Here is a 9,863-nt window from a genome sequence, read left to right as displayed (position 1 = left end):
CCGGGGATCTTGCCCTGAGCCGAAGGCAAATGCTCAACCCCTGAGCCACCCAGGCAGCCCAAAGTTGCCCCTCTTTCCCCACATAACCTTCACGGTTAGCAGCTGCCATGTAGAGATCGTCTGCCAGAGCTCCGGTATGGTTCGGACTCAGCAGACCCAACCCCCACTCCCCTTTGGCCCTTGCACCCATCACAGCACCCATCACAGCACGGTACATGACGCCACTGGACCAAAGGGCTGCTCAGGACTCGAGGGTCCTCCGCTTCATCTCAACACACATAAACACCCCAACCTTTGGTTCTTAGCAGCATCGGTTGCAGAACAGATGACTGCCTTTCCCAGATGTTATTTGCAGGAGGAAACCCTCCACCAGCCACGATGCCTGAGCCTCCAACTTTAGATATTGTTTCTTTGGGCTTGAAGTCTTTTATAAAACAGACGTCTCTCTCTGCCAGAGGTTGATTTATGTCTCACCTGGCAGGTGGCTCCACTTCAGGTCAACTTCCAAGGAGGAAGTGGATGGAGAAACAGTGTGTTTAATGCATTCATCTCATAAATATCTAGTGAGCATTGACAATGTGCTAGGCACAGGGGCATGAACAGAGTAAGATACAATCACCGGCCTCAAGGCTTGTGGTCTGATGAAGGGCACAGGCTGGGAAACTGGTAATTCCAATCCCACGTGACGTCTGCGAGCACAGGAAGGCAGTGTCAGTATATGGGAGCACAGAAGAGGGGCACATAATCCAGACCTCCTGGAAGAGTCCTAGCCTGACACTGAAAGGACGGGAAGGAGTGAGGTAAGTGAAAGTTGGGTGGGGGGGCTCCAGGGAAAACAGGATGCCACAGGTAAGGGTCTGGGATGCAAATGCATGGTGGATGGAAATCAGGTGCACCTCACAATTGTGCAAAGGATTGGGACATGGTTATGACCACTTCTCAGTCTTTTTGAGTCTAAAACTTTGCCAATTTTTTTTGTTTAACCACTATTTACTGAGCTCCTACCACATGTAAGGACTCTTCACTGATGTGGGGCCTGTGTGTATGAGGGGACCTGCACACCACTACAGTGTGAGCCCCACATTCATCCTTCCTCTCTTGCCACATCCAGACACTCACTACTTTCTTCTTTTGTTTTTTTTTAAGACTTTATTTATTTATTCATGAGAGACACACAGAGAGAGGTAGAGACACAGGCAGAAGGAGAAGCAGGCTCCCCATTGGGGGCCTGATGTGGGACTCGATCCCAGAACCCTGGGATCATGACCTGAGCCAAAGACAGACGCTCAACTGCTGAGCCACCCAGATGCCTCACACCTACTACCTTCTTAAGACTCTCGTGATCCCAGGCTAGTGTCTTGTTTATTTTTTTATTTTTATTTTTTTTAAAGATTTATTTATTTATTCAGAGAGAGAGAGAGAGAGAGAGAGGCAGAGACACAGGCAGAGGGAGAAGCAGGCTCCATGCAGGGAGTCTGACGTGGGACTCCATCCCGGGTCTCCAGGATCACACCCTGGACCACAGGCAGTGCTAAACCTCTGCGCCACCAGGGATGCCCTAGTGTCCTGTTTAAATGGCAGGCCTGATTTGAGTCTCGGTTCTCATGCATCCTAGCTGTAGTCATGCCTTGGATTCTAGCAGCCCTAGTGAGAAATTTCCAGAATTAGGCAGAGCTTACATTAACCCTTCAGCCTCCAGGGGTTGTGGGTCAGAAGTGAGGTGACATAGCAAGGTGGTACTGCACCCATTCTGAGTTTGAGGGCCCTGGAGACATCTCATTGCTCCATCAGAAACTTAAGCATAGGGAATGGTGGCAAATATACTATTTACTTTTTAGCTAAGAGTTGAACACCAGAATTCTGGCCATAGCTAAGAAGATGATTTGGCTTATTCTATTTAAACCATTGGAGCTCCAGGTTGTGCAAGACAAGAGGTTGGGGTGGGTGGTGCTAGGACAGCCAATCTCCACATGCTAGCACAGAGTGCATTCTGGTCATGATGTCCCAGGCCCATCCTGATGCCCAACCCGTCCGGACTCTGGGACTCTGAGTTACCTAATACCTAAAATACCAACCTCACTACTTTTGTAAAACACCAACCCCATCATCTTAAAAAAAAAAAAAATTAGTAGAAGCAAACACCAGTGAGGATAGAAATTGCCTCCAAGGAGACACTGCTTCTGAGAAGCTACTGGCTTCCAGCTGGCTGCTCAGCCCTTGACCTGCTTGTGACTAGGGCAAGACCTATGCTCTTCCCAGCTTTTGGGAAAGACCCAGTCACTCTGACCCTCCCTGCCCAGCCCAGGTTTGCTGACCTCATGGGTGCAGGTAGAGGCTTAGGTGAACCGGGACCTTTCACCTCCTTCCGCCCACTCACTTCCCTGCCACAGCTAGGTCCCTAGAGCGCAGGCAGGCACCTGTCACACAAAGGCTGACTCCTCAGGTTAGGGGAGGGGGGCCACCCTGCGGGGGGTTACATGCCGCCCGGCTTCTCCTCGGCGGCGATGTGTGGCCATCCCGGGGAAGGCGGAGCAGCTGCCTCACCGAGCTCGGGGCCCGCGGGACAGCCCGGGACAGGCGCGGGCTAAGAAGCGGTGGCATCCGAGGTGACTGGGAGTCGTCGGCACCCAGAGCACCCCGGAGCCGCCTGCCAGCCTCGCTGCGGGGAGAGCGGGGACTCGGGCTTCCGCCTCCGCCTGCCCGGGCGTGGGTCTGCTCCCGGGCCAGGGTGCGCGGAGGCTCCTTCCCGTTAGGGGCGGGGGCAGCCCCGCTCGGGCCAGCTCGGCGCCGTGAGCCGGCCAGACGGACGGACGCGCAGACGCGGCCCCGGGAGGAGAGCGAGCCCCGGCGCGAGGGCAGCCCGCGGCCGTCCAGCCGGAGAGGGAGGGCTCTCGGGGCGCAGCAAGTCCGAACGCCTCGCTGAACGCCCTTCCCTCCTGGGACGAACCTCGGCTGCTCCCGGCGCCTGCATCCGCGAGTCCCACGCCCCCCTCCGGACTTCCCCAAAGAGCAACCCCGCAGCTCGGAGCAAGGCGGCGAAGGCGCTGTCTCCCCACCGCCGGGCGCTCTCCGGGACCCCGGGAGGGATGCGCAGACCACCTGGCGTCAGGGAGAGGCACGGGAACAGTTGAGAGCGCCGATTCCTAACCGGAGTGAGTCCCTATCTTGCCATTTTCGAGCGGTGTTACCTTACATGAGGGTCGTTTCTCAGAAGCCAGCTTCCTCAAACGAAAACGTATGATTACCATTGCACCTGCTTCTTAGGATTGCTGTGAAGATAGATCGCCGAGCTCCCTGCCTGGCACGTAATTGCAACTCAGTATATGGTTGTAAAATGTGACTTTCAGGAGACAATACTGTACCCCAAAGGATGGAGATTTCATGCATAAAGGAAAATACATTTGGGCAGAGGGGTTTTGTATCACCACCCAAATCACACGGAATAGAGGAGGCGTGCTTGCCACCAACCACTTTGGTTTCCCTTCTGAATTAAGCCGTCCTAAGGAAAGGCAAGCTGGATACAAAGAGTGCCTCCTAAAACTCTTACAACATGGCTTAATGGATTCTCCCATCTGTACATGTCCCTCTACACACAAGGTTTCAGCCCAGCCCCCCAGAGCCCTAGGCCAGGAGGCAACATGGATGTCTCCCTCTTGGCTTCATATAAGTGAAATCTATTGGTTTTTATCTTCTCAATCATGGAGTATAGATTTTTCCCTTCCCCTTTGTCCTTGTTGCCCTTGTCCAAAGTAGAGCCAGTTTCTGGAGGCACCAAAAATCTCAGCTGAGTCTGAAAAGATGAAAAAAGTTTCCCCAGATAAAGAAAGAACAGATCATTTCTTTTAAAAAATTTTAAATTCAATTAATTAATATGTAGTGTATTAGTTTCAGAGATAGAGTTCAGTGATTTATCAGTCTTAAGTCACACCCAGAGCTCATTACATCACCCAGATACCCCATCCTCCCACCCGGCCCCTCCAGCAACCCTCAGTTTGTTTCCTATGATTAAGAGTCTCTTATGATTTCTCTCTCTCGGATTTTGTCTTGTTTTATGTTTCCTCCCCTTCCCCTATGCTCCTCTATCTTGTTTCTTAAATTCCACATACGAGTGGGATCATATGATAGGTGTCTTTCTCTGACTGACTTATTTCACATAGCATAACACCCTCTAGCTCCATCCATGTTATTACAAATGGCAAAATTTCTTTTCTTTTTTTCTTTTTGGTGGCTGAGTAATATTCCATGTATATATACCACATCTTCTTTACCCATTCTTCTGTCGATGGACATCTGGGCTCTTTCCATTGTTTGGCTGTTGTAGACTTTGCTGCTATAAACATTGAGGTGCAGGTGCCCCTTCGGATCACTGCATTTGTATCTTTGGAGTAAATAAGAACAGGTCATTTCAAGTATTAAGAAGAGCACAGGCAAGGGCCAGAGGCTTCACAAGACGTGTTGTTTGAAACAGTATGCAGATCTGTGTGAAGGAACCCAGGTCCCAGCTGAGGCATGATGGCCTAATGGCTCAGCACATGAACACCTGGGCTGAACAGCCTGGTTTGAATTCCAGCTCCATCTTTCAATAGCAAATTACTTAATTTCTCTGTGCCTTAGTTTCTCACCTATAAAATAGGATTGTAACAACACTGAGCTCCTCAGGTGGTTGGCAAGATTAAACAAATTAATACATGGAGAGAACTTAGAACAACAGTGGTATATAACAAGTGCTCCATGCGTGTTAGGTAATACTTCATAATTCATATGTGGGCTTTGGTCCCCCTTTTTTTTCCATCATTCAACCCCAAGTACATGTTTTACTTTGATTAGTTGGAAATGACTATCTGTTAATACTACCCCAATGTACCTTATTGCTCTGTAGCAGTGTTTTAACAAACTCATTCTCCAACACTGGCCTGAGGACTGGTAGGATTAATAGAGAAATTTACTGCAGAAAATCAAGGAGTTGTCTTGTGACACAATGACTCAATTATACATTCAGTGTTAGTCAGCAAGTATTTATTGGGCACTTACTAGGTGCCAGGTACTATGCTTCCCATGCCTTCCTCTAGGGCACCACATAGGAGAGTTAGATGGAAGGGGATTGATTTAAGGGTCTCAGAAAGACCAGCCTTTGTCTCTAATCTTGCTCCTGCTGACTACTCAAAAGATTTAGCACAGATTTCACTTTTTCAAACCCTTCTTAAGGGTGATGCATTCTAGTTGGGTCAATGTTCTAGGTTACCCATACATCTAACATCTAACATCTAACAGTAATAGGAATTCCACTGTCTGATGAACTCATCTTCTGAAGCACATGTCTAAAGTCTTCAGTGGGGCTGTGAACACTAGAAATCTTGTGCTTATTTGTGCATTTTCCCCCCTGGGAGTTCTATTTCAGGCAATATAAGAACTAGGTACTAAGACGATCTTCCAGATGCAAAATACCAAAGATATAAATGTTCTTTTAAGTGCATAGCAGAGCTTGAAGGAAAAGAAAAGAAAGAGAAATCTACTGAGGCAGAAGACAAATATACAGGGACACCTGGGTGGCTCAGTGGTTGAGAATCTGCCTTTGGCTGGGGTGTGGTCCGGGGGTTATGGGATCCAGTCTCGCATCCGGCTCCTTGAGGGGAGTCTGCTTCTCTCTCCGACCATGTCTCTGCCTCTCTCTATATCTCTCATGAATAAATAAATACAATTTTTTAAAAAGAAGACAAATATACAGAGCAAAGAATAGAGAAATCTGAAAACCAGAGTTATTTTAAGTGGACCAAGAAGCTGGAGCTGTCCTGTGGGAGTTGGCTAATCTCAATAACCAAAACCTGGCAAAGAGTTGGCATCCTCTGGGCTGTGCTCTCAAGGAAGGGTGGGCCAGGAGAAATCTGGCCATTAGCAAAGGGAGGGATCAGAGTTATGTACTTATCTCTATGTGCATTTCAGACATGAAAAAGGTTTTCCTGTGGGAATTTTTGATCATGTGTTTCAGATGAATTTGAGAATAAATTTATATTATGTCTGGTCTGGGAAAACATAAGACAAAACATTAACAAAAATTCAGAATGAGTGGTGGTTCTTTTTCTATTTTTTTTTAAGATTTTATTTATTTGACAGAGCATTGAACATGTGCACTTGAGCATGCCCTAGTGAGCCAGGGGCAGAGAAAGAATCTTCAAGCAGACTGCTGGGTAAGTGAGGAGCCCCTCACCGGGCTTGATTTCAGGACCTATGAGTAATGATCTGAGCTGAAACCAAGAGTCAGACGTTTGACCTCAACCTGAGCTGAAGCCAAGGGTTGCATGATTAACAGCTTCACCAACTGAGCCACCTGGGTGCCCCACAATTAGTGATTCTTTAAAGAAGCTTTTCGAAAAGCTTCTCTGGAGTAGCCACCCCTCACTCCAGGCTCCATAGGATCCCCTCAAAAAAAAGTTTGGACAAGTAAAGCTCAAATACAAAACAAAACAAAACAGAGAAAAAAATCCTCTGTGAACAAATATCATCATACTCAGTAAACAGCTATGTAAGATCCTTCCCATCCTCTGATAATGGAATTATTAGGTACAGCATAAAAAAGAAGAATGTTTTAAATGTTTGGAGGAAAACAAGAACTTGAAAACCTGAGAAAAGGATCATAGGCTCTCAAAAAAGTTAAAGGAGATTTGAAAAGAAGTCAAATTGAACATGGAGAGATGAAAGCCTTAATAATCAAAATTTAAAACTATGTAAGCAAGTCAAACCACAGATTAGATAGAATGGAAGACAAAACTAGTGAACTGAAAAAAAAAAACTAAAAAGTTACACAGAATGCAGCAGAGCTGGACAAAAGATTGAAAATACGAAGGAAAAGTTAAGAGACATGGTGACCAGAATGACTAATGCCAGGGCTAACATTTGTGGAACTGGTGTTCTAGAAGGAGAAAATAGAATAAAATGAGGAAATACTCTTAAAGACAGTGGCTGAGAATTGTCCAGAAGCAACAAATGACAGGAGTCCTCATTTTCTATCATTAATATAAGCTGGATGACAAAGGAATAATATTATAAATGTCTAAGAACAAATAACTAGCAAACTAAAATTTATACTTAGCCAAACTAGAATTTATTTATTTTTTTAAATTTTTATTTATTTATGATAGTCACAGAGAGAGAGAGAGGCAGAGGGAGAAGCAGGCTCCATGCACCGGGAGCCCGACGTGGGATTCGATCCCGGGTCTCCAGGATCACGCCCTGGGCCAAAGGCAGGCGCCAAACCGCTGCACCACCCAGGGATCCCGCCAAACTAGAATTTAAAAGTGAGAGCACTCTCCCACATAAACATTTTTAAAAATAAAAACAAAAGTGAGAGCACCCATGGAATGAGAGAAAGTATTTGAAAACCATGTATCTGATAGGGGACTTATATCCAAAACATGTAAGAACTCTTACAACTTAACAACAAAAAAGAGAATCCAATTTAGAGATGACTAAAGGAGTGGAAAGACATTTCACCAGAGAAGATATATAAGTAGCCAATATACATATGAAAAGATGTCCAGTATCATTAGTCATTAGGGCTTGAGACTTTTTGTTTGTTTGTTTTACTGTGAAGGTACAATTCACACACAGTAAAATCCACCCATTTAGAGTATATATATATATAGTAACTGGGTCATATAGTAATTCCATGTGCAACTTCTGGAGGAAGCAGCACACTTTTTTTCCCAAACGGCAACATCATTTACATCCGCAGCCCCATTTCTAAGGTTCCAATTTCTCTACATCCTTGTCAACACTTGTTAACCTGTATTGTTTTGTTTTGTTTTGTTTTATTATTGCCTCTGCGTCTGAAGGTCTATGGGGAGTGGCATTAAATTTTGCTTTTATTTGAGACGCCTGGGTGGCTCAGCGGTTGAGCATCTGCCTTCAGCTCAGGGCATGATCCTGGGATCCGGGATTGAGTCCCACATCGGGATCCTTGCAGGGAGCCTGCTTCTGTCTCTGCCTCTCTCTCTCTATCTCTCTCTGTATCTCTCATGAATAAATAAATAAAATCTTTAAAAAATTTTTTTTGCTTTTATTTTATTTGTATTGCAGGCTCTATGATCTTTCTATGGGTTTTATAGAGTTGGAAAACAAAAGACTTTGCTCTCTGTTCACCCTTCAGAATTAGGAAATCAGCCGTATTGCCACTAAAAAGCTCCCCAGGACTATTTTCAGTATTTCAAAAATCCTGATATAACCCATACACTCCCTTTCATTAGGGTTCCTAGGCGAACTGAAATGTCAAGTGGTTTAATTTTGACTAGAATTGTTTAAGCTGCTGAAGAATAGAGAATGCACACTCTTCGGGTTGTAACATCACCAAAGAGCACAAACCTGGCATATAGTAAATGTTGAAGTGAGTGAACGTATTATTATTAGTTCTCACTTATTAATCAGAAACTCTAATTGGTAAATTGTTGGGGGATCAACAAAATTGAAACATGGATTTATGGATGAGGCTAGAGTCCTTAAGTGTCAGAAGTGTGGGAACACTACCCTACCTTTCGGGAACCCAGATGTATGGCCTGTCCCCAGAGTTGCTCCTTGGGTAAGACTGATGGGAAAGCTCCTCTTTGCCTTTGCTTTCCCCTAGACCTCTGTTCTCCATGCACCCTTGATCTGGCCCCAGAGATGCTCAACCCCTAGATGCCTAGTGTCCCATAGCACTATCCTTCTCCCCCTACCACACTGCCTTGTTCCCCCTCCCCTCCCCATGATCTAACATAGCTTTCTGGTGTCCTAAAATGAGTTAATCTGACATTCCTGCAGATGTGTAAATGGTATTGATTTGTGTTAGAATCCTTTTCATCCCCTGTCTACATACCACTCCACCTCATCTGTATGATTTTCCTAGGGCCACCATAACAAAATACCACTAAAATAACAGGTATTTATTCTCTCACAGTTCTGGAGGCCAGAAGTCCAAAGGTAGCAGAAGAGCTGTGCTCCCTCTGAAGTCTCTGGAGTAGAATTCTTCCTTGCTTCTTCCAGCATCTGGTAACCCATGCATTCCTGAACTTGTGACAGCCTAACTCCAATCTCTGTCCCTGTCTTCATATGGCCCTCTTCACTCTGTGTCCAGATTTTCCACTTCACAGAAGGACACCAGTCATTTTCCAAACATGTATTGTGTTCTTCAGTGGAATGAGAAATAAGTTAATTTTTTGCCCTCAAAGAACTTATAGTCTGAGATTGTCCTTGATTTAAAGTGACTTTCTCAACAAGGCAGTGCAAGAAGGGATGCGAGGCTGTGTGTATGATTAAGGCTATCTGCAAAATTCAGCCTTGTTGGATTGAGTATGAGTGTGAGGAGCTGAATCGGGGTATCAGATCTCTGGAGGTGGAATGGGGCAAGAACCGTGTTTGTCTTGTTCATTGTTTCATCCTCAGCACCCAAATACAGCCAGCCTCTGCCACATAACATAAGGAGAATAATAACAGTGGTGATAATAATAATAAAATATAACCAACATCTATTGAGCGCGTCAGTACAAACACTGCCAAAACCTTTGGCTACATAATGTCATTTAATTTTCAAAATGGTCTTATAGGGGGGGGAGTATCATCACTCCCACTGAGAGATAATTAATGAGACAACTGGGCCCCAGGGAGATTAAGTAGCTTATCCAAAGTGACACTGTCAATAAGTAGTGGAGTTGAGCTTCAACTCAGGTTCCATTGACCTGATAGCTGCTGCTCTTAACCCAGAAATACCAACACAAGAAATCCAGTCCCAGGGCTCTAACTCCTCCCATAGGGACAGTGGGGATAGCGAGCCCATGGACTTGGTGATGTTCACCTTTGAGATCCCCTAGCCAGCTCTGATTCTACCACCTTCAGCT

The 9,863-nt window shown here is 45.6% G+C and overlaps 1 long non-coding RNA gene across 1 annotated transcript; it reads left to right on the top strand.

Moving 5' to 3' along the window:
• Positions 1–2,371: 2,371 nt before the first annotated feature.
• On the top strand, positions 2,372–9,493 carry LOC118350645 (uncharacterized). Its single transcript, XR_004804851.2, has 3 exons — positions 2,372–3,152; positions 6,112–6,185; positions 8,927–9,493. It is a non-coding gene; the product is annotated as an uncharacterized LOC118350645 (long non-coding RNA).
• The last annotated feature ends 370 nt before the right edge of the window (positions 9,494–9,863 follow it).

This window comes from Canis lupus, chromosome 14 (genome assembly GCF_003254725.2).
Source record: "Canis lupus dingo isolate Sandy chromosome 14, ASM325472v2, whole genome shotgun sequence".
Lineage (NCBI taxonomy): Eukaryota > Metazoa > Chordata > Mammalia > Carnivora > Canidae > Canis > Canis lupus.
This window is presented reverse-complemented; position numbering and strand designations above follow the sequence as displayed.